The sequence below is a fragment of the Pleurodeles waltl genome, chromosome 10, assembly GCF_031143425.1.
Source record: "Pleurodeles waltl isolate 20211129_DDA chromosome 10, aPleWal1.hap1.20221129, whole genome shotgun sequence".
NCBI lineage: Eukaryota > Metazoa > Chordata > Amphibia > Caudata > Salamandridae > Pleurodeles > Pleurodeles waltl.
In genome coordinates, this window is record NC_090449.1 from 847,028,599 (window position 1) to 847,052,955 (window position 24,357).

A 24,357-nucleotide genomic window follows, 5' to 3' on the forward strand; every position below is an offset into this window, starting at 1 on the left:
CCAGGAACCAACTGATACAACTCTACTTCCAATAACTGTCTGGGACTTAAGCCTGTAATTGTGGTTAGTGACTGATACTGTCACTGTGCCATGTCATATAGGGGGGATTGGTTATGATACGCGAGACATGTAACTCTTCTGCATGGTACTGACAGACAATATATGCATTCCCTCCTTGCCTAATTTGAAACACACATTACCACCACCAAGCACAACTTGACAATAAAGTTGTTCTCTGCCAGTTGCATCCATACTCCACTTTCTTCAACATTGAAGACAGGGGACAGTGTTACAGGTGAAAAATGTGTTTTATTGGTCGAATACAGTGAATTGTGCTATATACAGTGATGGAAGTCGTAAGGGTTGGGTGTCCTCAAAACCGACTTGGGGGCAGCCCTGTTGGATGTCATAGGTGGGTCCTATTTGTAGTATAGTACTTCAATTTGCCCTCAGCTAAGTGTTGTTGGTGAATGGGTGGGATGGTTGCTTTGCAGTAGTAGTAGTGTCACTTGTTGAAGTGGGGCTTGTTCTTAGCTGGGTTTCCAGTGCCATATCTTGGCCTGTGACTACATTTGGGCGCCTGCTGTGGAGCTTCTTGGGGTGGCATGGTTGGCCCTTGTGATTCCAGGGAGGGTATTTCCTGTGCTGTTTCTGTTGCTTGGGTCATCTGTTGCTGGTTGTCCAGGGCTGTTGTGGGGGCCTCTTGTCCGGTGTGGGTGTCTGACTGTTTGTTGACCAACTGCAGCAGTGCTCCAACAATGGTGGCCATTGTGGCATTGTGTTCTTTCCACTGCTCCATGGCCTGTTGGTGTTGTTGCTGCTGCATCCTCTTACTTTCCTCCAGGGTGGACACAATCTGTGCCAACCTGTCTTGGTTATGTTGGTAGGCCCCCAATACCTCTGCAATGACGTCGTAGGCTGCTGCATCCATCCGGTGCCCTACCCCCTGACTCACTGGGGCACTTGAACTTGCCCTAGCCCCCTGTGCCTCTGTCCCCTGCGCAGGTCATGACGTGCCACTTGTACTGGGGCCCTCGCCTTCCTGCATGTTGGGAGTGGGAGACTGTGGCCTCTGTAGCTGTGTTCTACCTGTCTGTGCCCTGGGTACACTGGTGTGGGTACGCCTCCCCTGGCCTGCTGGTCTTGACTTGGTGTTAGGGGTGACAGTGGTTACCTGGGTGGGACTGCTGCATGGTGAGCATCCAGGGCTGTGTGAGGGGCCTGCCTGCTCATCAGTGTCCAGGGGTCCTTCGCCAAGGTCATGTGATGTGCTTCTGTCTCCCTGGAGTGCTGTGGCTTTCCTTGTCCCCTCCATTAGGGTTGCATGGGTGGTGGTGCCTGTTGGGGGACATAGACATGTCTGTTACATATGCCTGAGGGTTTGAGGTGTACAGAACTGTGCAATTACGTGCTGGTGTGACTTTCAGTGGCCTTCCAGGGTGCCTTTGAGAGGTGGACATTGCATTTAGTGTCAGTGGTGGGGTTTCATTGTGGTGGGGGTATTATTCCCTTGTGGGTACATGCAGGGGTGGGTGGCTGTGCACAGCGGGAGTGATGTGGGCCTGGTAGTGAGTTGTGGGTAATGCAGGGTGGTGGATGTGGTGGGTAATGGCTGGGTGGGGTGTGGGTCGAGGTGGGTTGTGGGTGGGGTGGGATGGTGCATGCATTGCAGATGGGTTGTATATGGGGTAATTGTAGATGACTTACCCGAGTCCATTCCTCCAGTGAGTCCAGTGAGTCCCTCTGGGTGCAAGATGGTGAGTACCTTCTCCTCCCAGTCTGTGTAGTCGGGTGGTGTTGGTGGCGGTTCTCCCCCAGTCTTCTGTACTGCGATGTGGTACCTTGATGCCATGCCACGGACCTTCACCCGCAGGTCATTCCATCTCTTGCGGATGTCGTCCCTGTTGCATTGATGGTGTCCCACTACATTCACCCTGTTGATAATGGTCTGCCACAGCTCCAATTTCCGCGCGATGGGTGTGTGCTGCACCTCGGACCCGAATATTTGTGGCTCCACCTTCAGGATTTTGTCCACCATGGTCCTTAGCTCCCTTTTGGTGAAGCATGGATTTTTGGGGGGGGGACATGGTGAGGGTGGTGGATGGCGTCGGGACTGGGGACGGAGTATGGGTGCTCCTGTGTGGGTCGATATGCGTGTCCTGTATGCTGGCGTTCTCTGTCTGGCTCTGGTGCTCTCCGTCTTCTGGTCCTGGTTTCGTTGCAAGGGATTGTGGGGTGTGTCTGGGGGTGTTTTATGGTGTTCTGGATGTGTGACAGGTGTGTGGGTGATAGGCCTAGCCAATGTGTGCACTTGCTGCTGTTGAGCACACTTGCCACCTGTGGCAGTTGCAGCCGCCAATGGTCGTCCGGCCTCCACTGTCCACCGAGGTGATTTGTGCATCATTATTTGGAGGGCTGGATGTTGGTGTGCTTGGCGGGGGTGGGGTGGGGTGGGCCGGGATTCCCACCGACAGGGTCCTGGCAGGGAGTGGTGGTCTGGGATGTTTGGGCGGGATTTGCTTTTTCAATCATTTCCCGCCATGTTCATAATGACCGCCTCAGTCTCTCAAAGTGAAGTTAACTAAGGGCTTAAGTGTGCTGACCCATTGCCCCTTGCTGTATACTGTACTGGGAGGAGGCAAACTGTGAATGAAACAACAGACCAACAGATTAAGAGAGCTGGCTGAAATCCCCTTAAAGTAAGTAGATTATATATATTATTTTATTAAAATCAAATGGTCTTAGCTAATGCCAGATCTAAAAAGGGAAAATTGTTTCATAGAATGTCTTTTTAGACGGAGAGTGTTGGCCAACAAACGAAGAGGCACTTTCTTGGAGCTAGACGAGAGGAAGGACCCTACGTCGTCACCCCAGCAGAGCCCAGTCCTAGCCCTCACTCCCGTCTGGAGCAAACAAAACATTCAGTTTCCGAGCACTTTTTGTGCACCACGAGTGGGGCGAACCTCCCCGGCTGCAGAAGCAAGCCCCGACCTCTGTCGGAGCAGAGATTTGCAAACTGTGGTCAGTTCATGTTTGCCCTAGAAAGAGCATGCTCTGTGGTGCTGGCAGTTTTTCCATGAAGTGCCTGGGGGTGTCTTGTTGGGTCTGGCGTAAAGAGACCTGACACGGACTTCGCTTTTTCTCCTTTTGGAAGAGTTTTTGGACTTTTGTATTTTTGCACTTACCGACCGGAGGAGCCACCGCCATGGTTTTAACCCGCTGTTGCCTGCCATGATGAACAGGAGCACCATGGTGTCCAGTGCTCAGACCAGGATACGGACAGACCCCTTCTCCAACGACTGCACCCTAGTGGCCCGGGAGCTGGGCAGAGGGAAGTTTGCCGTGGTGAAGAAATGTATAGACAAATCTACTGGCAAAGAGTATGCAGCCAAGTTTCTGCGGAAGCGGCGCAAGGGCGAGGACTGTCGACTCGACATTATCAATGAGATAGCCATCCTGGAAATCGCCAAGTTCAGCCCTCACGTTGTGGACCTACACGAAGTGTACGAGACGGCTAGCGAGATCATCCTGGTGTTGGAATATGCCGCAGGAGGAGAGATCTTTCACCAGTGCGTGGCCCACCATGACGAGGCTTTCACGGAGAAGGACGTCATCCGCCTCCTCAGGCAGATCCTGAATGGTGTGTCCTACCTCCATGAGAACAATGTAGTCCACCTGGATCTTAAGCCGCAGAACATTCTCCTGACGAGCAGCAATCCACTGGGCGACATCCGAATCGTGGACTTTGGGCTCTCCCGGCAGGTCGATAGTGTGAAAGAAGTCCGTGAGATCCTGGGAACGCCAGAGTATGTTGCACCCGAAATTTTGAATTACGAACCCATCAGTACAGCAACAGCTATATGGAGTATCGGTGTCCTGACCTACGTCATGCTGACCGGCGACTCTACCTTCCTCGGCGGTGACAAGCAGGAGACCTTCTTGAACATTTCCCAGTTGAACGTCCACTATGGTCCGGACGTCTTCGAGGGCATCACTGACCTTGCAGTGGACTTCATCAAATCTCTGCTCATCAAGAACCCCAGGAAAAGGGCGAAAGTGGAACAGTGCCTCCGGCATCCTTGGCTCTGCCCTTCCACGGATTTGGCCAAGCCACTGAAGGAAGCTGACCTGGAGGAGTCAGAGAGTGAACCGACTGACGCAGTGGCTTCTGACGAACTAGTCCTCATGGCGTCTTACACCGTGCACTGCCCTTGCAGACAGCTAGAGAGCCTGGACAACCGAGAGACTGACCTGAAAGTGGTGAGAAGTCTCCAGTTCCCAGCCTTGCAGGAGATCCAGCAAGAGCTTGTCTGCTGAGCACCTCGTCCTTTATGGTTTCTGTACCTCAGACTGAACCAAAGGTTGACCACACATCTGGCTGTGCTAGCACAGAGCATTGCGGCTGGAAGCCATGAGGGACAGACCACAAGTGCCTTCGCTGGCCTAGATGCTCCATTGCTCGTGAGGATGCGGCCTAGTCTGCTTTTGTGGCATCTTGGAATACCCTAGTTTCAGGGTGGTCTGAATAGGTGGGTGGGAGGGTGCTCCAGGGCGGCCATTTTGCCACTGGATGAGGGATCACTACAGCACGTTCATCTGACCTTGAGAAGGCTACAAAGGGAACTGCAGCGATTCAGTGTCGAACTGCATATGCCTGGACCACAAGGCCAGTGTTGTACCTGAATGATCAAAAGTGGTTTGTGGCTTGTTGCAAAGGCAGCTACGTCTTCAGGACTTAACATGGTTTTATTGACGTTTGTTTGTGAAATTCAGTTAAGAATAAGTGCAAATGTTGGTCCCATGAGGGGGTGAGGCCGACCAGCAGTTTCCCAAGGCATTCTCTGAGCAGTAATACTCTGTAAATTGCCAGTGATGGCTGGTTTGGCTACATTAGCCCATTGTACCTCTTCAGAAGGCATGGCACCCGAAGGCGCTTAGCTACAAGTACCGCAGTCTGTATTGTGCCAAAAGGGACAGGTCATCGTTCCATGGTCCCTAATGGCAACTGGATTTCTGTTACCAACTGTTTTTCATATTAACTCATTTACAAATTTCAAAACTGTAGGCCCCAAACACACGCTCTTTCGCCTTGTCCTGGGCACCATCGATGTTATCACTCAGTGTCCAGTTGTTTGCACAGATCATTCACCAATATTGCAACTAAAGCACTGTTGCACGCTTGCTGCGGTTGTATGCTTTTCACTGTGTGCCCACAACAGCTGTATGCCCACCATTGTGATATGTGCCCAATTAGCCTATGCTTACCAATGGTGTACATCCATCATTGTGGTTGCGCAACATCTCTGTACACTCCTTGTAGTTGATGCCCACCATCGCTGTTGAAGGAACACAGATAACTACTTTCTCAAAACAATTACCTTCCTTATCAAGGAGGCTCTTCTAGTGTGAACACACTGAGAATATTTTCTTGCTATGAAATGTCCCAGCAGCAAAAACGTAAAGAACTGAGTTAAGCCTGGGGGTAGGAGACCTTCCTTTGAATGCACATCCAGGCAGACAATCAATGTTTTTAATCTCTCCAATATTGTTACAGCAGGGCTTCTTCCACAACCAGGTCAGAGTCGCAGTTTAGAATCACCACAGTACAGCAATGAGGGCTAAAAACAGGTCGCTTTCTAAGCTGACATAAGTGGCTGCGAACAACATGCCCACACCCGTTGGTTTCCAGTGTTAAATCTTAGGAGACCAAAGAAGTAAGGTACCTTGGTGGGGTAGAGACGTCATATCCAATTCAAAGCCATGTAGTTTACATTGGCTAGGGCGATTTTGGCTCTTCTCTAACTGGAAGAATGAGCGTTTTCTATTTGTCACCCTGTGTTTAGTGCTCTTTTTCATATATGCTAGATGGACACATGTTGCATCCCTGCACATGGCGGGGCTCCGCGGCATGGTGAGATTCAGTTCCAGCAACCTGGCATGAGATGTAGAGTGTAGTAGCCCTAAGGCAACCGCCCTAGTAGACTTAAGAGAACTAGGCACAGGAGCCTCATAGAGGCATCAGGTGGCAACAACCTGTGTTAGCTGCTCTTTCTGTGTATCGTGGGTCATCTGCCCTCTTGAGGACTATTTCATCCAACTCCAGAAAATATTTTTTTTATTTAAGGAAATAACATTTGTAGAGTTCTTGGCTTTGCCTCTCGGCTCCTACACAGGTGCCCACTTTAATAGTTAACATGCTGCAGTCACATGCATTGTGCATTAGCTGTCCCTCGTGTTTTTATCACTATTAATGGTTTGTATGCTAAAGTAGTTTCTCAAACTTTGATGTGCTCTGGAGTCTTAACATTTATAGTCCTTTTCTTTGGAGAATTAAAACCAGAGTCCTGGATTAAAGTCTTGACCCTCTTTAAAAAAATTGGGACCTTTCCTATGTTCGCGCTAAATTACAGGCCATTCAGTATTTTAAGATTTGGAAAATTGAGATCTTGGAAGCTGGGCTGATTAGGCCATACCTTACTCTGCAGTAATTAAGAAAATACAAACACAAGCAAAAGTCACCAGGTTGTTTCAATTTTTGTATCTTTTGAAGATACTCATACTTGTATGCTCTGAACCTCACTACTCCCTTACAGGTCTGGACATCTGAAAGGGATCCAATCTTGAGCATTCCTGATAAGTATGACCTACTGAAGCCACTTACCTGTGAGGTCAGTGCTTTTATCTGCACTGCTGTGTCCTCAAGTCGCGGATACTAGTCATTGTGTGCATCAAGCAAGCGGTTGTGTGTGGCACCTAACAGAACACCTTAAAATTGACGTAAATCGATTGTTCTAGAATATGTGTGTGTATCTAAAATCATACCTTTTCTGTGTAACTATGTGAACCACTAGCTATTATGTTGATGTATAAAACAATGGCCAGCTTGAAATGTCTGTAGAGATAAAATAATTTTGCAAAAGGCAAGCGGCTATGGGTGCTGGACCAAATGTCACATTTTGGGCATGAATCCAAATTGTGGTGTAGGGACATTTAATACAAACAAGTAGACAATTTGCGAAAAAAGGAAAGATCGCTGTAATTGGATTCGCTTCCATCTCAGTGATGGTATTTCAATAAGGATTAAGGGCCAGATGTAGCAAAGGTTTTTACCCATTCTGTGTCTATGGGAAAAAGTGTTCGTACATATGGGCCTAAGTTATTTATTTTCACACGTATAAAAAAAAAGTTGCTTTTGTTAATATTTTTTTATGTATTTTTCTCCTCCCCATGATGCTTGTTGGTCACCCAAGGAAGAATGAGAAACAGCTATATCAGCCCGTTTTCTCTGCCCACCGCTACTTTGTAATGCCTAATGACTCTTTTCCTGTCTCTGGGCTCTTTCCTCAAAGCGAGCCTGTTTCCACAAAATAATCTTGTCACACTTCCCAGCTTCGATTTTGAATGGGTTCTTGTTTGTTTCCATTCTGCGAGCTGCTTGTGATGTCATCAAACACACCCATTTTGGTATTTTCTTTCTGCTGCTGGCCACCGATGACATCAACCCCACAGGTAGTCGATAACATAACTGGCTGGTAGCAGAACATAAGTATAATATCAGTCTTGAGCAGTTTTATCTAAACCTTGAGATTTATCCAACAGTTCAGCACTTTTAGATTGGCCTGCAGGCTGTTATCGGGATGTGCTGTGAAAGAAAGTCTCAGCACTATCTTGTGCTGCCTAAATGTGTGATTTTCAAAAGTGACCACATTCGGTGTCCTAGTGCAAACCTGTGTTTATGTCCTAGTTATTAGTATGGAGGTTTGCCAGTTACTGTACCACGTTCTTTTCAAAAACTTATACCAGTATCACTGGGAATAGACATGGGGATATTATGTTTCACTGCTCCATGATATTGCATCAAATTACAGTTCTTAATAAATTATTTAAAAAGTCAGAGTGCATAGTCATATTTACGAGAGTACGAGCTTTGGGACGGCATATCTCTTCATCAGGGCAAAACATCAGGTTCCTGATAGCTTATCTTCTGGGCAGATCAGTCGACATTTAGGGCCTCATTCTGACCCTGGCGGATGGCGGAGGCCGTCCGCCAGGGTACCGCCGCTGAATGACCGCACCGCGGTCAAAAGACCGCGGCGGCCATTCAGACATTTCCTCTGGGCCGGCGGGCGCTCTCCAAAAGAGCGCCCGCCGGCCCAGAGGAAATGCCCCTGCAACGAGGACGCCGGCTCAGAATTGAGCCGGCGTAGTTGCAGGGGTGCGACGGGTGCAGTTGCACCCGTCGCGTATTTCAGTGTCTGCTTAGCAGACACTGAAATACTTTTCGGGGCCCTCTTACGGGGGCCCCTCGGCACCCCCTACCGCCATCCTGTTCCTGGCGGGCGAACCGCCAGGAACAAGATGGCGGTAGGGGTGTCAGAATCCCCCATGGCGGCGCAGCAAGCTGCGCCGCCATGGGGGATTCTAAGGGCAGCGGTAAACCGGCGGGAGACCGCCGGTTTGCCTCTTCTGACCGCGGCCGAACCGCCGCGGTCAGAATGCCCTGCGGGGCACCGCCGGCCTGTCGGCAGTGCTCCCGCCGACCCTGGCCCCGGCGGTCTTAGACCGCCGGGGTCAGAATGACCCCCTTAGTGTTAGTTCTTCCCTGTAAATAGTGCAATGATACACACATAGGGGGTCATTCCGAGTTTGGCGGGCGGCGGTTGCTGATTACTGATTTTGCAGGAAAATTGCTAATAACTATATGGTCTGCACACTTAAACGTTGCTATGTTTTACTGCCCAGAATAATAGTGGAAAGGAGATTGTGAGGGAATAGTTGAGTGAGCAACATTCCACAGCTAAGAAATGTGTTTTTCTTTAGTTCAATTTGAGCATCTTGATAAATAGCTATCTGTCAATCACTTTCAGGCCGTATTCAATGTGGTGTGATGGTGGTTAGCTTGAAGCATTATTTTAAAGAAAGGAATATAATTTTCATGGTGAAACAGATGGAACTAAATTTGCAGATGACATTGCTAAGAGAATTATTTAATCAATAAAAAATCTTAGCAAGCTCTGAGCTGTATGGGACCCTAGAATAGAAACTTTAAAACTGAATATGAAAAGGATGCGGTGCAGTACCGGATTAGCCAATAAAGCAACCAGGCAGAACCCAATGGGCTGGCCTGAAAGGTCAGTGTGTGAGTTGTTTTTTATGGTGTGTGGGGCCAGTCGTTGCTGTTGATTTCTCTAAAATGAAATCAAACATTGCCTGTGGCAAACTCAGAACCCTGCAGTCTTCCATACCTTGCAAAACACGTATACAGTGTGTCTTTCCAAGTTCAAAGCTGCTCCAGTTCCTGATTCACTGAAGGGGGCACTTTTATTTTGGAGCCCAATCCTATTTTCTGTCCCAGTCCAACCCTGATGCAGAGTACTCTCTAGGCTCAATTCAGAAATATCTTTCTGTGAGTATAGGTGGCTTACAGCAGATGTTGTTGTGAGGACCTTCCCCCTGTTTTCAGCTTCATTTTCTGTTTTATATATTATATATTATGCGCTGTAGCTGCAAGGCTTTTACTTATTGCATTTTACATTAATTTCTTGTATGATATTCTTCTAGGAATTTGTGGTGTGCATTGCTTATTTAGTTGTCCATGTAATCAGTACTTTCTGTTCAAGGCTAGAAACACTGTACATAATATTCTGGTTCTTGTGTTGCTCATTCAGGAGGCAGCTTCTAACATCTAGCCACAGAACTGCATCACAGCTGTGCTTCCAACACAGTATGGCATTATTATATAAAGGATGCAGTGGCCAGGAAGGGGCAGAGGGCACTCCAACCACAACTGTCCTGGGTTGAATGCTGTGTTCGGCATACAGCTCTGCTGGTGCTAATCTCCTGAGAGCATTGCCATCTACACATCAAGCTGACTCCTGATTCTTCAGGTATCGGGCTGAGGCTAATCCCTTAGATCGGGCCAGGCAGAAGGGTGCACCTGCTTGTGCTTTCAGCGTAGCCTTAGGGTTAATTAGGAACCTCTAGAAAGTCAAGAATATATTTACCATGATTCCATTGTTCATTGCCATCATCATGTTTATCATGCTAGCTGCTTTGCTTCATCTGCCTAATTATCGCAGCTCATTCACTTTATGCAATATTATGTTTGTTTCAATAAATATACAGAAAACTCAGTTTGTATATTTTTTGTGTTTTCATCTGGACATGCAGGAGTAATACAACGAAAGGGTGAGATCTGTTTCCCCTACTTCCCTGGGGAGTCAGACTGTCAAGTTTAGTTTGCTATAGTCACTTTCCACCTCAGTAGGTTCGGGGGTTCAATTGAGGCACTAACAGCTATCCAGGAATTAGACCGTCATTTTCCGATGGTGTGGACAGAATTATTCTCCCACATTCTGACGTTCTGCCTTCCTAAATACACAGTCCTGTTATCTTAGTAGGTACTGTATAACATGGCACCGCCAATAATGTATAAAGGTCAGGTACTTATTTAACTGGTTGCCTGAGTAGTTTCTCTTGTGTATCGAAGGTGCCCTATATACCAGCACCTATATTTGTATGTAGGTTTTTCAAACTTGAACCTCTAAAAGGATACCCCACTTAAGTATTTCCTTTTCTGTACTGCACTCACCAAAATATTGAATTCAGTTAACATTCTTATGAATTGTAGACATGCTGCCACACAATATTTACTCCAAAATGGGCTAGCTAATGGGGGTGGAGATGATACATTCGTAGTGGAGGCACACAATGCCTACAGAACTGAAGTGGTTTACTTGTGGGCCACTTTACTTACAGTCAAAGCCAACATAAATACATTTCATACATACACTGCCAACAAACAAGGCCAAAAAAGAGTATACCCCCACCTAGACATACCCTTAACATTTCAGGAACATCAAAATTGGTTCCAAGGTGCCTTACTGTTGAACATGTTAGATTGGGTCCCTTCAATAACGACAGGGCCACATGTCCAGTCTGAGTTGCCTACACAGCATATCCAAACATACTAAATTTAGCAGCAGGCAATCTGCGCCCACAATATAAAATCTAGTCAGATTGTACAGATGACTAACACAACTTAAACACTGCCCCAGTTGGGGTTGCTCCAGATATCCAACCATAATTAACTGCACCTGAGATCAACTCAGTAACTATTAATGCTATTAAGGATAAGGTATCCACCAGATGGGAGGAAATTCCATTCTGGATTCTGCAAAAAACAAACCAGCTTGAAGCAGTGTTTCCCCATATGGGACCCCAAGAAACACATAAAATTCTCACAATGTGCTTGCCACTTGGGATGGTACCCGCTATTGATGACTGTGCAACATGAGGTACACTCTTTGCTGCTGTATATACCATAACCATGGAACACTATCTCTTGCTGTTTTACCAGATGTGTTGAAACAGATACAAAATGAATACAGGGCTACCCCTTCCCTGGACATGGGGATGACATTAATTAGCAATTTTGCCACACTATCCTCAATTATTTTAGAAGACATAAAAGGGGAAGCAGGAACCCTGGCAGTTTGCCAATGTCTCATGTAAGTTATTTTAATAGACCAAGAACGCAATTCGCAAGAAAATATAGCAGAAACCTATTCACTGGTAGGTTGCCATAACCTAGGGGCCAGACCAGATAAGCCACAGCTTAAAGTAAATTCCAAAAAGGATAATACCAATCAAGCACAAGAGTCTTCTAAGAAATGCTGTGACAAACAAAAATCAAATACAGGTAGAATCTCCCCCGCAGAGGAGCTTTGAAAAACATTATAATTTATGTAACCGTGATAACTTAAAACAGCCTGACATGTATCAGTATACTGATACACACCCTCAAGACTCATCTGACAAAGGGTCTAAAAGAAGAGCACAGACAAGAGGAGTACTTGAAACCCAAAAAAGGCTCACAACACTCGTCTGACATCATCATAAAAAAGGAAGAGAAACTTCCTCATTCAAAAAGAAGAATGTTGCGGGAACTTTGGCGAAATATGACACACATACTGAGGACACACATACTGATAAGATTACTGCAGAACAGGATGTGGACAGTGACACCAGAATCTTCAAGAGTTTCTTGATGCAAAAGCAATTAACACCTACATAAAAGTCAAAACCCCAGATAGGTGAGTCGTTGTTTCAGACAGAGTATACAAATAAACATAAAGATTGAGGGGTACATGCATTGTTCAATTAAAGCAATTTTGTGGGATACATTAACACTTAGTTATGACATAGTTATTATATTCTCTTGGCTGGCAAAGACTGGCCACCGGGGTTTGTTCGAACTCTTTCACAATTTGAGGATGTCATTTTACCATCTTTCTCGGTCCTCATTCCCAAGCAAGTAAAACAAGCATATGCTGCAGACTGGGCTCTTGCACAAGCCACGGCACTATACCGCAGCCATATGGGCTGGGATAAGGACTCATCCTATCATGAAATACCTATAAGTTCCAGCATGCAAGTGCAACCACAATACCCAATGAAACATGAAGCAAAAGTTCCAGTAAAGGAAATTCTCTCACAATTAGACTACAAGGAAATAATAGAACCCTGTGTGTCCCCCATGAACAACCCCTTGTTCCCATAAGTTAAGCCGCCCGGATCCCTACTATAGAATAGTCTGAGATTGTAGACATTTAAATAGCCAAACACACACACATTTGCAATACAAAACTCACATAGTACAGCAATAATGAACTATATATTTTTTTGATAAACACATTTTTGAGTTCTGTTATAGAGAGCAAACAAGGCAATAGAACAAAAAAGAAACAATAATAAAGCTCTAAGCACATCACCCCGGTCCCACCCGAACCTCCCCACCTATCCCCGGCCAGAAATCAAACTATGTGACTCAACACAGAGTCTACTGCTGAAGACAACTAATAATATTCCCACCACTTACACCAGATCTTGAAACATTTTGGTAGACATCCATGGATGATGTAAATTGGTTCCTCTTGTTTTGTGCACCAGTCCATCCCAACACGCTATTGTTTTAATTTCGAAGAGAGGATTGATTCCGTGAATAGGCTATGGCCCTCATTAGGACATTAGCTGTAAGTGTCGCTTACTGCCATGCTGACTGCCGCCAACATATCACGACTGCGGCGGTATACCACTACGGGTATTATCACCCACACATAGAAATCCACCACTATACAGACACACACACAAGTCTGCAGCCCAAAGGTCAGACTGGCGGTACCAAAACTCACACTGTTACGGCGACAGAAATACGCCCACAGCATCATGACCCACGAACCACCGCGGAGGTCATTCAACTGCGGTAAACCATTGGCGGTACAGACTGCCACGCTCAAAATACACACACAGTAAAAAAAGCACCACATTGGACAATTTAAAATACACACACCTGACACACATACACACACCACACCCATACACCACTATAAAAGACACACACTACCCACAACCCTTTATGACCCAAAGATTTTGGCAAGAGAGAGAGAGAGACAATCCAGGAGCACCCACTGAATCTGAGCCACAAAGCACCATCACCCATTCACCATCCACGCACCTCACAGCACACACCCCAACACATGACCCCACACACCCTCACACACACACCACTCACACTACACCCATGGCACCACAAAGACACCCCAGATTCGGAGGAGGAGCTAAGGGTCATGGTGGAGGAAATCATCCAGGTAGAGCCACAGCTATTTGGATCACAGGTGCAGCAGACGTCCATTGCTAGGAAGATGGAGCTATGGCGGAGAGTCGTGGACAGGGTCAACGCCTTGGGACAGCACCCCAGAACAAGAGATGACATCAGGAAGAGGTGAATGACCTACGGGGAAAGGTGCATTCTGTGGTTGCAAGACACCTGATAGCTGTACAGAGGACGGGCGGTGGACTCCCACCTCCTCCCCCACAACTAATAACACATGAGGAGCAAGTCTTGGCGATCATGCACCCTGAGGGCCTGGCAGGAGTAGAATGCAGACTGGACTCTGGTAAGTCAACTCTTTACTACTTTATCCCCCTCCCTACCTGCATGCCATCACAAACACCTACCCTCACCCCATCTACCCCCCACCTCACATATACCCCACCATCACAAGCCACTCATCCCAATACCAAGCCCTGCATGCAACACCAATGCATGGACACCCATCACAGACCTGCATGGACACCCATCAGCACAGCATGCACACTAGTGACAATCACATAGCCAACCAAATCACAACTCACACAAGGCAAAGCTGCCTTGGTAATAACAACAATATAGGGAAACATACCCATGCACAAGATGGCAAACGCAGAAACAATAACACTGCATTTACATCCCCACAGGACCCCCACTCAACTTCAACGGAGAGGAGGCGCTGGCCACAAACAGTCCCCCCCCAGAAGAGGCCCACAGTGATGACAGCAGCTCTGCATGCCTGGATCACGATGACCAATCTGGCCCATCAGGGACCTCTGGACAGTCGGTTGCCCAGGCATATTCCCAACCCACCACAGAGCCTCCACCCTCAGGAAACAACAGCACAGCACCCACCCAGCGGGCCCATACCTCTGTCCCCAGGACACGTCAACCAGCAGTGTGTCCACCACTACAGGGAACCCAGGCAACCCCATAAACACAGGACGATCAGGGACCTGGGGTCAGTGGCAGTGGACACACAGTTCAGGGGACAGAGGCACTGGACGACAGGGAAGCTGGGAGGACTGCTTTGTGACAGGGGGAGGATAGTCCCAGGGAACCGACTTTCCATGAGGCACTCACCAACATCCTGGGAGCATACCACCATTCCCAGGAGACCATGGGCCAGATCCTGGCCAAGCTGCAGGAGACCCAGTGGCTGCAGGAGGGACAGTACCTGGGGATCAGGGAGGATCTGAGGGACATCCACACCACCCTGGTCACCATTGCAGGGGTGCTGGCAGACATGGACAACACCATGAGGGAGGCAGAGGCACACCAACGGGCCCCTGATACTAGCCACACCGAAGAACAGCCCTCCACTTCCACCGACGCTAGTGAACAGGAGGCCCGCCACAGGAACAACAGGCCACCAGCACACCACCCACTGCAGAAGGAGAACAACCCCGCAAATGGCCCCTGCGATTCAAGCAGAAGCCAGAGAACATTGCCAAGACCCCCACCAGGAAATAAGACTCTCCTGATCTTCACCCTTGTGTCCCACTCTGTCACCCTGTCCACCTTGAACTGACATTGCTCCACTTCCTATGCCCCCTTGGACAATGCACCTGTGATGTAAATAGACTGAACTCTATCCTGGACTTTCCTCCATCATCAACCCAGCCCAATGCATATCCCCATTTACTTTTCAGCACTGAAATAAACACCCTTGGAATTATTAGTGTGGAGTCTGTCAATTGTTTGAAATACGTATTAGTTTAACAAGCTGTGAACATTTCAATTCAAATGTACTGTAATATTTACATAGGTATGACCTGTAGTGGGCAGCAGTAAACACACCAGGAGCCAGAGTGGGGCACAGATATCTGAAAATAGAGATGTCAAAGGGTACAGTAAGTGGCCATAGAAATAGGGAAACCAGGCTGCCATGTTCAATGTCCAACACAAAACTGCAATGGAAGGTGAAGTTACAGTGTCTTACCTGTGTGTCACTGGAAGTAGTGTTGAATTAGTGTAGTTCTGTTGTCCACATTCTCTTCCTCTGCCTCCTCTTTGTCACTGTCCACTGGCTCCAACGCTGCCACACGACAATCCCAAGGCTCGAGGAAAGGGCCCCTGCCTTCACTTCGGAGGAGTTGGAGAGACTGGTGGATGGGGTCCTAACCCAGTACCCTTTACTCTATGGTCCTCCAGACAAACAGGTGAGTACATTGTAAGCATGATGCATGGGGCATGAATGTAATGAAGTGCTGTGTGTGTAAGCCTCGTGTGGGGGGGTCTGAGGAGTCCTGGCTAGAGTGCTGCATGTATGGTGGTCAATATATGTGCGTAAGGGGATGGGGGATATGGTGGGCCATGAGTATAACAGTCAAGACGGTATGACTAATAGCTTTTCTGCTGTATTTTTTCTGCAGGTCAGCCCCATCAGAGAAAGTGTATTTGGCGTGCCATCACCAAGGAGGTGCAGATCCTTGGGGTCTTTGACACGCAGAGCACCCACTGCTCAAACAGTGGGAGGATCTGTGCCCTGGGAAAGGAAGACGGCGGAGGCCCATCTGGTGCTGGCCTCCCAACAAGGAAGGGGTGCCCGTTGTACCCTGACCCCCCTGATGTTCCGCATCCTGGCGGTGGCCTATCTGGAGTTGGATGGGTGCTTGAAGCAGCCACAAGGGGGTGAGTACAGATTCAGAATTATGACTTTGTGCACATTAAGGTATTCCCTGGGTGGGTGATGTGGGCTGTGGGTGCCCCTAGGCCAGGACAAACATGGCAGGGTAGGTTCAATGATGAGCAAGCTCAGATGCACTCTATTACTGGGCAGGGTACTGTGGGTTTCAGGTGTGCAGTTAGTGGCGTTAGGCATTGTACCCCATGGCCTGGTGACTAGCTTTGTAACTGGTAGTGCATGGCCTGGTACATAGGGCTGTTCCCTGTGAGTTGCGCACGCTAGCGGTAGTGTTGTTGCTGGCATTGACCAAGTGTATCCTATGTCCCTCCCCCCTTTTTGTTTTGTCACCCTGTCCTTGTGTGCATTAGCATCATCTGGCAGAGGAGCAGAGGCACCGGCGATGGAGCGAGCTGCATCCCACATGGGATTGGAGGCCGAATCCACCGATGGTGAGGGCACCAGTGGGACAGAGGGCGAGGGGAACACCACTACAGAGACAGGAGGGGACAGTACCGACAGCGACACCTCCTCTGATGGAAGCTCCCTGGCGGTGGCAGACACCTCTGTGCCCACCCCAACTACAGGTACAGCCGTCACCCCGTACCAGCACCGCCCTCCCAGCAGCCCCTCAGCGAGGTTACTGTGCCCCCTCACCCAGGAGGGTGGGCATCTCCTTCACCCCAGGCACCTCAAGCCCTGCCCCAGTCATCCCTGCTGCCCTCAGTGAGGAGGCTATTGACCTCCTGCGATCCCTCTCTGTTGGGCAGTCAACCATACTGAATGCCATCCAGGGTCTAGCAGGGCATTTGCAACGAACAAATACATACCTGGAGGGTATTCACTCTGGCGTGGTGGCCCAACAGAGAGCATTCTAGGCTCTGGACAACTCCCTGATGGCAGCCATTGTCCCTGTCTCCATCCTCCCACTTCCAACTTCCTCCACCCAGTCCCAATACACTAAACGCCAGCCTATCCCAAGCACACCTTAAGACTAGCATTCACCCAAATAAACACACAGACGTGGCTCAGGCAAACACAAGGACCACACTTCATCTCACAGGCACTCACACAAGCACCATCCAGATGCAGACACACCAACATCCACTGCCTCCACTCTGTCCCCCTCCTCCTCGTCGTCCACCTCCCTCCCAGTAGAATCTCCACTCACACCTGCATGCACTACATCCTCATCCACTACCTCCATCACCAGCATGCCTATCACTACATACCCCTCACTGGCAGTCACCAACCCCACATCCATGCACATGTCCCCTGTGTCCTCTCCCAATGTGTCTGTGACCCCTCCTCCCAAAGTACACAAATGTAAGCACACTTACACCCAACAGCTATCCATCTCACAACAGCATCCAGCCCATGCACCTGCACCCAAACACAGCAGACTGACACCTCCTACAACCACTCCCTCTTCCTCCACTCCCAAACCTTCACCCTCTTTTTGCCACCCTTGACCTATTCCCTACCCCTTCTCCCCATCCTTCACTTCGGGCTAGGGTGGCCAGAACCCAGCCCAGCACCTCAGCCACCCAGTCCACTCTCACTGTGGTTTCTGCAGCTACTGCAGGTGTGAGAGGCTCCAAGGAGGCACCTGTCAGCCCAGCCAGTGTGCCAGAACCACCTGCCAAGGCCAAGAAGGGTCTGCTACCTAGCAAGGGCAAGAAGGGGACACCAGCCAGCAAGGGGAAGGAGGCACCACCATCTGCCAAGGGCAGGAAGGGGCACACAACACCAGCTATGGTACTTCAGCCATCCGAGGCTGCAGGTGAAGGCCTGGAGCCTACCACTACCGCAGCCAGCACCGCTACCTGTACAGCGCAGCACCGCTACGTGTACCATGGCCAGCACCGCCACCTACCCCACCGCCAGCTGCTCCACTGCCAACGGCAGCAGCCCCAGTGGGCAGCCGTCCGAGGCTGCAGGTGAAGGGCTGGAGCCTACCACCACCACTGACAGCATCGCCACCTGCAGCGCAACTGCCATCTACTGAGCAGCCGTCACCGCCGGCGAGCAGTGTGTAGTAGTGACTACATGGGCTGCAGTGTGTCCTGGCCACTGCAACACCTGTCGGTGTGACACCCAGGTGAGAGACTGTGACCTTGCCCCATCCAGGATGAAGCACACTGGGCACAAAGCCCCCTCCAGAACCAGGGGAAGAAGGCATCCACTCACCCCCTCCTTGGCAGGATGAAGCACACTGGGCACAAAGCCCCCTCCAGAACCAGTGGAAGAAGACATCCACTCACCCCCTCCTTGGCAGGATGAAGCACACTGGGCACAAAGCCCCCTCCAGAACCTTTGGAAGAAGGCATCCACTAGAGACACTGTGGGTTTGCACTCCCCAGGACCAAGCAGTGGGCAAACCACCCACTTGAAAGACTGTGGCTTTGCACCCCCAGGACCAAGCAGTGGGCATGGAGCTCCCTCCAGGCCAGTGGCGTTGTACCATCTTCCGGCTGAGGTGCCCCCCCATTCCCCATCCCCCTGAGGTACCTGTGTTTTTTTTTTACCTGATGCCCCTGCAGTGTTCTCTCTGTATTGAGGCAGGGGTCAAGTGTGGCCTTGGCCTATGTGTTATGGCCCCATGGGCCACGAACATTTTGGAGTGGGCATTGTCCCTCCTTTTGTATATATTGTACATACTGTTTATTGTTTGAAGACATATATATCTAAAACTGTACTACTACACTCTGTTTAATCCCTTCCTTTTGTCATTGTGTTATTCCTGAGAGTTATGGGGTATATATGTAAGGTTGTTGCATCTATTTGTGTGTATGGTTTTGGGGGTGGGCGTGGGGTTGGGTGTGTTGCGTGTGTGTGTCACTCTTTTTTCTCCCTACCTCCTTTGTGTGCTAGGTGCATTGCTCACCGTGGTTGTCTTCGCTGGCGTTCATGTTCCTGGTGTATGAGACGGTACACCAGCATTGGAAAAACGTACAGATCGGGCTCCATAGAGTCATGGTTCTTCCTTGAGTGTTGAGAGGTGAGTTGTTTCCCTTCAGTGTACTGTTTCCACCATGCTTTTGATGGCGTTGGTACCACCCTGGAAAAGCTGGCATATAGGTCTGGCTGTTGGCGGTTACAGCTGCGGTGTTTGTTGCTACCGTCGTGGCGGTCAGCGTGTTAAAGTGGCTGTATGTGTTGGCGGTTTCCGCCGTGGTCATGATTCCATTTTCTTACCACTGGCCTTTTGGCGGTGTTACGGCCGCTTTATCACCAACCGCCAGGGTTGTAATGAGGGCCTATGTGTCTTTTAGCCACTAAGGATCCCAGTCTAATCAAACTCTGAGTCCTGTTGATCCACCCAGTTCAACCAGCACACCCAGCAGTCCCACCTTTGGAGTTAGCTGTAGAGGAGTTTCCAGGACCGTCAAGAGGATGGCCCTAACCCGGGACCAGTACGGGGCAATCAAGAGACATAGCCAAACCATGTAGAAAAAGTTGGCTGTCGGGTACTGGAAGTGGACACATATAGGATCACTCAGGATCTTTTTCTGGCCTTATCTTTGGGGACTCATGTAAGTCTTGGGTAGATAGTGCAGCTGAATCAAGTCTCCTTCCAGTCAGCCTCCTCTAGCTCTCCTAGCCAGTCCTCTGACCTTCTACGCAGGGCCTCCAGGGACCCAAGGGCATTATTCACCAGAGCTCAGTATATTTGGGAAACACCACCCTTGCATTAATGAACAATATGGTCAGTAAAAATACAAAACAGTCCTGCATATTTCCAGTTGATTTTGCTGCCAAAACATAGCTCCTGAAAGCAGGGATTAAACCGTTTTTGTGCACTTGCCTTGCAGCACCATTTTTGCCAGCTCCTTCAGAGGAATAGGAAGTGTAGAGCTGTTCTCTGCCCTCATCAATATTACATGATATTCATCCAGAACTACTGCCCCATGTCAATGACATATATCTGACGGTTGATGTCTTAAACAATCATTTAGCCAGAGTAGATCATATTGTTTTGGGATTTGCCGAACATGGCTATAAATTCAATTTTAAGTAAACAAAAATTGCTTTTCTCTGAGTCCTCTTCCTAGGATGCAAGTCATCAAATGATGGGAAGAACCTTGCACCACACTTCCTTGAGAAGTGTGCTCAATTACAACCACCAGATACATTTAAAAAAACTACAACCCTCATTAGGATTCATTAGTTTTGGCAGGACTTACATACCAGATTATGAACAATGCATAAAACCTTTGTGCGATTTAATTTGCCCAGATTTTTCCAGCGAACGTTAGACAACAGACCACACACAAATACTCAGACCACTACAAACTAACATGCTTGAAGCAAAACACTTGCAAACAAAACAAACTTGGTCATCCGGATAATACCTGCTGCCATTGGCTTTAACTATGTCACATTAAATGAAGGTGACACAGTGCTAATTGCATTTAAATCACATTTATATCCCAAAGTCAAAATGAATTTTGCGTCCATCGAAAACATTTTTACTGCAGATAAGATGACTGTCATTAGGAAAGATCACTGGCTCAGGGAAAATGCATCATTGTAGTTACTCCTGTTCCAGCCTTGGAGGATGTCACAAAGATTAGCATCTCAAAAGCAAAAGTCTTACACCCCAGATTGATACAGTGAGCCTCTTCCTTGACTGTCACTGATGTAGATTATGTGTTTAACCCTAAATTACAAACTCAAGAATTTCTCCACTATAAACTGGAATACCCAATGCACACTAACATTTTGCCTATTAATTAGTATGAATACATTATATATACTGGTGGTTCAGCTCAGCCTGCCATAGACAACAACTGTCAATACTTGGCACCTTGCACAGCTGTTTACGGGGTAATGAGGGATGGAGAGTTCCAGCCTCAGCAAACTTTCATGCAGCCCCTTAGGGATTGCGCTGCACAACCGACTGAACTAAAAGCTTTGATTCTGGCATTGGAGCATATGGATCCTGAATCGCCCACTCTTATAGTGTTCGCATTACTGTAACCAGTCTTTTAATGTAAACTTGCATAACTGGCGTCTAAATGGGTTCAGAGACTTTAAAGGAAATACTATCACGGTTGAAGTTTTTTTGGGAAAGATAGCAGAACGTAAAGACTGGCTGCCACAGGCTCATGTAATACATTCATTGAGTCACCAACGTGTTAGAATACACATTGTAGGGAATTCACTGCCTGATGAAGCAGCCAAACGTGCAATCAGTACTGCTACTGTAGCTGCAATTACTCATACCCATATGAGGGTGGATGAAGAAATACTGTCTGTTGTGAACACTTTGGCTGACAATGACCCCTTTACCATAAGAATGTCAGGTAGAATATTCCTACCACTCAAGGGCCCCAAGCATTCCTTATGTGTTCATTCCAGGGGTGGGGGATTGGGTGATCCACAACCAGGACCGTATTGTAGAATTCATTAAAGCAGCGCTTGAGGGGGTATCATCTACCCACACTGGTGTGGCTGCTACAGTTTCTTTGCTACAAAAATGCTATTGGTGGCATGGTCTGTATAAACAGAAAAAGCAACATGTCCTTAGCTGTGACATTTGTCTACAAATCAAAGGTTCCATAATCAAATGCCCCTGCACACATTCCTCTTAGTTTCGAAGTGAGTATATCTAGGCCACTGTAGCCCCCTGTATTTGTATGGTGCATTTAAATACATCCTACTTGCTGTAGATTCTAGCTCAAGATTTCATAGGCTGATTCTTGCACTGTTATTAAAGGTTTGCAAGTCTTAATCGAGACATATGCATTAGGTGCATTCCACTCAGACTAGGGGCCTGCTTTTGCCTCTTAAGTATACAGAAATACCATGGGAACCCTGGGTGTGCTTGTGCATTATTCTTCTCAATCCGAGGGAAATTCAATAGAGATGAGGAATAACCAAAACTTAAAGTAATCCTTAACAGCTAGAGTATCATGCTCAAGTTGCATTTGGATTAATTACTGTTTGAAATTGGTGTCTAGTTGGCATAGGTATGCATCCTGTCCAGGTAGGGACCACAGTCCTAGTCAGGGTAACTCACAATACAACCTAAATTACAATGTGCTAACCCTCCGGTAGAGTGGTACAGAGCAGGCAGGCTTTACTTAGAAGGCAAAGTGTAAAGTATATGTACACTAACTTATACAGTAACACAGTGAAAACACAACAAAGAGTACTCCACACCATTTTAGGAAAATAGATAATATTTATCTGAATAAAATAAGATCAAAACAACAAAACTCCAATATGCACAAGTAAAGATATCACTCTTGAAAGGTTTAGATGAGTCTCAATCCTTAAGAATCAGAGGTTGTATCGTTTAAACACAAAGGACTAGGAGTAAAAAATAATGACGCAGAGGGCTGCAGAGGAGGAGATGCATCAAAAAGTAAAGCGATGCATTGATTTTTCCAGCATGGCAAAGGCGATGCGTCTTTTCTTTCCACACAACAAGGCAATGCATCGGTTTACAGGAGCCCAGCCTTGGTTTCTCACTGCAATGCGGAGATATTTTGATGCACAGGGACGATGCATGGAAAATCCATAACGTGTTGAGAAACGGCAACAGGTGCTGCATCGATCTGGCTGGTGATGTGGTCATTTTTCAGGAATGAGGCAGGCTGTGCGTCAATCCGTCAAGCGTTGCATTGAATTTTGCAGGCGTTGTAATGATTTTCCAAAGCGCTGGACGTTCTCTTCTTTGGTGAAGTCTTTGATAGCCCTGAGACCTCAGAACAGGAGGCAAGCTCAAACCAAGCCATTGGAGAGCACTTGAGGAGGAAGGCAGAGTCCTTCCAGCAGTCAGGGGGCAGCAGGCAGCAAGGCAACAAGCAGGCCAGCAGTTCTTCCAGCAAAGCAGTCCAGATGAGTCCTTTGGGCAGCCAGGCAATCCCTCTGACAGAGTCCAGTTGTAGGTCCAGAAGTGTCTGATTTGGTGGGGTCACAGACCCGTACATAAGGGTTACCTAGGGGCCTATCTTAAGGGTGACTTAAATATAATAAAAGGGGAATTTAAGGCTTGGCAAGTAGTTTGTTTAAATGCCAAGTTGAAGTGGCACTGAAACTGCACACACAGGCCTGGAAATGGTAGACCTGAGGCATGGTTAAGGGGCTACTTATGTGGGTGGCACAATCAGTGCTGCAGGCTCACTAGTAGTATTTAATTTACAGGCCCTGGGCACATCTAGTGCACTTTATTAGGGACTTATAGGCACATTAAATATGCTAATTGGGTATGAGCCAATGTTAACATGTTTAGGGGAGGAAGTACTTTAGCACCAGTCAGCAGTCGTAAAGTCTGCAGAGTCCTAACGCCAGCAAAAATGGTATTAGAAAAATGAAGGGAGGCAGGCAAAAAGTTGGAGGAAGATCATCCTAAGGCTGACAGGTATAACAATTACTTTTATGTAATCCTGGGAGCATTAAATAATCCGCCTCGAAGACCTTTGGGTGGCCTTACTTCATATGGAGTCCAGTTTGCCATGTATACCCCAGATTTTGATGGTCCTGGCACAGTGGCAGCAGAAACACCTTTTGACATAAATTAATGCCTCACTCTCTTACAGGAGGTCCAAGACTTCCAAGATGAGCGTTCCAATTTGTATGCTTTTGGTTGATATGGTACTGAAGCCTCATTTGCCTTCCCAGAAACTGTGAAGAGACTTCATCCTTGTGAACATTTCAGACATTCCAACTCCAGATGGGATTGCTTGAGATAAAGTTCCATATGATATTTTTGGTCCTACAGAGACTATTCAAATTCCATATGTTTTTGAGGTTGTGATGGACAATGTGATCACACCAGGTGCTGTGTCTGATGATTGGGATGTAAAACAGTTTCTTCAATGCTTTCTGAGTTTAAATATTATACTGTATTTTAAAATGAAGATATGTACATGAATTCAGCCATTTATGGTGAAATGTTTTGTTACCAACATCTCACACACCATTACCTACATAAAGCTAGTACTCCAAGTACAATTTTCAACTAAACACAATGGGAACACTACCCAAATCCACCAGTGGGGAGTTCTAAAACATACTTAGACAAATTCACATATTTTTCTGGGCATGATACTTCAGACCTGGTATCTTA

The 24,357-nt window shown here is 47.7% G+C and overlaps 1 protein-coding gene and 1 pseudogene across 1 annotated transcript in view; one reads left to right on the plus strand and one right to left on the minus strand.

The window, feature by feature from the left end:
- The window catches only part of LOC138261947 (macrophage mannose receptor 1-like), a 683,716-nt gene that overhangs the window by 303,239 nt on the left and 356,120 nt on the right, over window positions 1–24,357 (minus strand). The window lies entirely within an intron of this gene.
- Window positions 3,102–4,404, plus strand: LOC138261948 (serine/threonine-protein kinase 17A pseudogene; annotated as a pseudogene).